The sequence below is a fragment of the Cebus imitator genome, unplaced genomic scaffold, assembly GCF_001604975.1.
Source record: "Cebus imitator isolate Cc_AM_T3 unplaced genomic scaffold, Cebus_imitator-1.0 Scaffold757, whole genome shotgun sequence".
Lineage (NCBI taxonomy): Eukaryota > Metazoa > Chordata > Mammalia > Primates > Cebidae > Cebus > Cebus imitator.
Window position 1 is genome coordinate 208,381 of NW_016108072.1, and position 4,329 is coordinate 212,709.

Sequence of the window (4,329 nt, forward strand, 5' to 3'; positions counted from 1 at the left end):
AAAAAAAAAAAAAAAAAAAATTAAAAAGAAAGACTTCACAAAAATAAAAGAAGGAAGGAGGCGGGGCGAGGGGCGCTGAAGCCTTGGGGGCATTATGAAGCTACTGGATGCCTCTCGTCGGAAGCTCCACGGGACCGAAAGTGTGGCCCGGGGTCTCCTGCCAGGTGAGAGGAGCATTAGAGGAAGATGAGACGGAGGCTGTCAGGGCTGCTGATGGAAAGGAGAGGGTGTGAGAGGGGTCCTGACCCTCCCTAAAACTGCCCTCGGGCCTCGCCCGTCCTCCTTTCATCCGCCTCACTCCCAGTCAGGACTGAGGGAGAGCGGCAGATCTGGTCCCAGTCGGGGAACTGGGATGGGGCGTGGCGGGGAGGGACACCGAGAGCTAGGGCGGGCAGGCAACCGCGAAAGTGCTGGGGGCGTGACGGTTGCTGGGCCTCAGTTGGAGATCGGGCTGCCAAACCCTCTTCTCCCTCCTCCCGCTGTTCTCGCCTCATGGGCATCTGCAGCAGCTCTCCGTCTCGGTCCCTGCTGTTCAGAACAGGGGTTTACCCCCTTACCACGGGTTGGGATTAACTGCGGTGCCTGGACCTTGGCACCCGAATGTATGAATGGCTGACCCCCCTCCCCGTCTCCTGCTGGGATCAGGAACCCTCGGGGTATGCTCTGAACCGGGACTTCGGTCTCGCTCCAGTCTCTGTGGGCCCCACACAGTGGTGGGCACTAGAGACACAACAGCCTTGGGAAGATGCAAGGACTGTCCGCAGCGCGTGGCGGGGCACGGGGAACCGCGGGCTGTGTAAGGTCAGGCCCTGAGAGAAAGCCCCCGAAAGGCTGGAAGTTACGTTGAAACAGGCTGGTTTTAGAAGGAGCGAGCTCTCCGTCCCCGGGGGTATGCAAGCTTGGGCTGCATGATCACTTGGAAGGGATTAGGCGGAGGTCTGTCATTTGGAGGAAGGGTCCTGGGAGCTTCGGGTTTGTGTAGGGCGAGAACGGGGCTGGTCTGCGTCGGCCAGGTTAGCCCTCGAGGACGCCGCCGCCCCTACCCTCCTAAACTGCTGTCTGCCGTGGAAGACTTGTGTTCACTGCTCTGCGCAGTCGGTGAAGGGAGAACGTCGAAAAGGCCCGCATCCCCTCCTGCCGGTCCCCTCCTCTTCCCCCGCTCCCTCTGCAGCACTTAAAATGTAAATGTACATCGTGATTAGCCGCGGGGTCGCTAATTACAGTTGAAGCCATTCATTACACTGTCAGCGCGCGTCGCAGCCCGCCGGCTGTGCGCTTCCTTCTGGCCGCGGAGGGGCGCGGGGGGTGGGGGCGGGAGATGCGTGGAGTGAGGGCGGAAGGATGGGGTGCTGTGAGTTAGGGTAATGCCGCCGGCCTGGAGGAAGCGGGAGTGGGAGAGAGCGGGCAGCGAGGGGGGGAAACAGGGTGGGCGGTGAAGGACGGGGCAGAGAGGCCGGGAGAGAGGAGAAACGCAGGAGGCAGGAAGGAATTGGGGCGTGAAGTAGTGAGGACGCAGGGAAAGGGACTGTATGAGGGGGGAAACGGGGTAGGGGACTGGGCGAAGGGAGAAAAACCTGCGAAGAAGGTGGAAACCCCAGGGAGGGGCCAAACCCCAGGGAAGGGCGGGAGTCAGAGGAGGGGTTAGAGGGCTCAACTTCGGAAAGGCTGGTAGATAAAGTAGAGCATCAGTAGTTAGAAAACACCATGGTTAGAAAAGTGGAATCAGCCAAGATGTTGTGTTAAAGGAGCTGGGTGCCAGCCGTACACACAGTAGGGGAGCATTTATTTCCGTGTGTGTTTCTAGATGTAAACGTATTTTTAAAATACCTGCCAGAAAACGGCACACTGACCTCTTGTTACCGCATCCAGTTTTCATTGCTTTCTTTAAGAAAAGGACTATTAAGTATGCATACAAAGTTAAATACAGAGTCTTGGAGCAGCTGGTATAAATGAGCTACTGACCCTGAAGCTTCAGCTTCGATTAGCTTCTTTCTGCCTCTTTGTGACCTTGGACAATTTACTTAACCCATTTGCCTTGGCTTTGTCATCTGTAAAATGGGGCTAATTATAGTAATCCACCTCACAGAGTGATTATGAGACACAGCAGTCTTGGAACCTTAGCTACTAAGTTCTCAGGAAATGTTGGCTGTTATTATTTTTTATATATTTTTTTGTGAATAAAATAAAAAAAAATTTTTTTTTTGAGACAGTCTTGTTCTGTTGCCAGGCGCCAGGCTGGAGTGCAGTGGCGCAATCTCAGCTCACTGCAGTCTCCACCTCTTGAGTTCAAGCAATTCTCCTGCCTCCGCCTCCTGAGTAGCTGGGACTACAGGCACTTGCCACCATGCCCAGATAATTTTTGTATTTTTTAGTAGAGATGGGGTTTCACCATGTTGGCCAGGATGGTCTTGATCTCTTGACCTCGTGATCCGCCCTCCTCGGCCTCCCAAACTGCTGGGATTACAGGCATGAACCACTGCGCCCAGCAATAAAATAATTTTTTTAAAAGGATTAGGGGAAAGAAAACCGGTGAAAAGGAAAAGAAATTGGGAAAGCCTGAGAAATAATAGCAGTTTTCATCATACGTTAGGAACTGGTGAGTGGCAAGTTAGACTCCTTTCACCCTCAGAGGAGGCACTGGGGTAGCTAGGCTAGAGCCCAAGCCTAGCCAATACATCTCTGGAAAGGTTCCCTGGGGGCTTCCAGCAGCATGCCCTACTTCCCATGGACAAATCTCCCGTGTTCACACTGGAGGTAGGTCCCTGAGGCAGCCGTTCTCCTCTGTTTCCTGTGGCAGGAGGAGGGTGAGGAGCTCTTAAAAATCCCTGGACCTAGTCCCAGCCTCTTTGGGCAGGGGCTTGGGAGCGTGTACGTAGAGTGAGGAATAAGAAAGTTAGCAGGGAAGAAGAATAAAATAAAATAAAAGTTAAAAAAAGAAAGTTAGCAGGGCCAGAGGGAACTCAGATTTAGCAGGCACCCACCAAGTGCCAAGCTTTGGGTCTGATGCGTTGAATCTCCATACTCTTTCTTTCCAGAAAGTTATGATCATTGTTTGACAGACGTGAAACCGAGACCCAGAGAGGTTAAATAACTTGTCCTATGTACCACAGCTAGAAAGTGGCAACCACAGTTGTTTGAACCCAGAACTCTGACTCACTTTACTATCTCAGCTGTGTAAACAGGAAACAAATTATTTCACATCAATCAGTGTTAAAAGGCAGAAATTATTTCATAGATAACTTTATATAAGAAATGATAGCTATCTTAGAGAAAAATAAACTTTTAAATGACTTGAACTGCCCAATAAAGGTAGGGGTTAGCTTTGGGAGATGAGGGTGTTTCCACAGTGGGAAAGATGTATTGGTGCTATCGCTGAATAAAAATTACCCCACAGCTCAGCAGCTTTAAATAGCAAACATTTGGCCAGGTGCAGTGGCTCACACATGTAATCCCAACACTTTGGGAGGCCGGGGCTGGAGGATCGCTAGAGACCAGGAAGGAAGATTGCAGTAAGCTGTGACTGCACCACTGCGTTCCAGCCTGGGCAACAGATCGAGACACTGTCTCAAAACAAACAAAAAACCCCCAATGACAATCATGTATTATTGTGAGATCACACAATTTCTGAGGGTCAGAAATCCAAGAGCAACTTAAGGAGATCTCATCTAGCTCAGGGTCTGTCATGAGGCTGCAGTCAAGATGTCAGCTGGACCTGGAGGATCTACTCCCAAATTTACTTCACATGTCTGTTAGTCAGAGGTCTCTGTTTCTTCATTGGTGTGATCGTGATCCAGCAGCTGGCTTCCCCTAGAGCAAGTGATCAGAGAGAGACAAAGAGAGAGGGACAGACAAAAGAGGCAGGAAGCTGCAGTGTCTGTTATGGACCAGCCTCCTCACACGCCATCATTTAGAGTTTATTCTATTAGTTGGAAGGCAGCCCAGCCTACATTCAAAGGGAGGGGTTTCAGACTCCATTTCCGGAAGGGAAGGGTATCAAAGAACTGTAGGCATTTCAAAATCACAACAGGGGGGTGTTTGGGAGGCAAATTTAGGAAGAGAGGGAAGAAGGCATCACCTCATTGAAGCAAATATGTGAAAGAACGCTGACCTTGAATCAAGAGAGTGAGGTTTATTTCCTGGCATGCGGCAAGCGCTTAATAAATGTTTGTTAAGTGAATGCATGAGTGACAACTTTTCTGAGACTATTTTCACGAACACAAGAGCAGTTACCATCCTACATGCTCTCCTGAGGGTTGAGTGGGATTATGGGTATCAGAGCTCTTTGTAAATTTAATAGTGCTGGATATCTGGGAGTGAATGTGGTCTGGG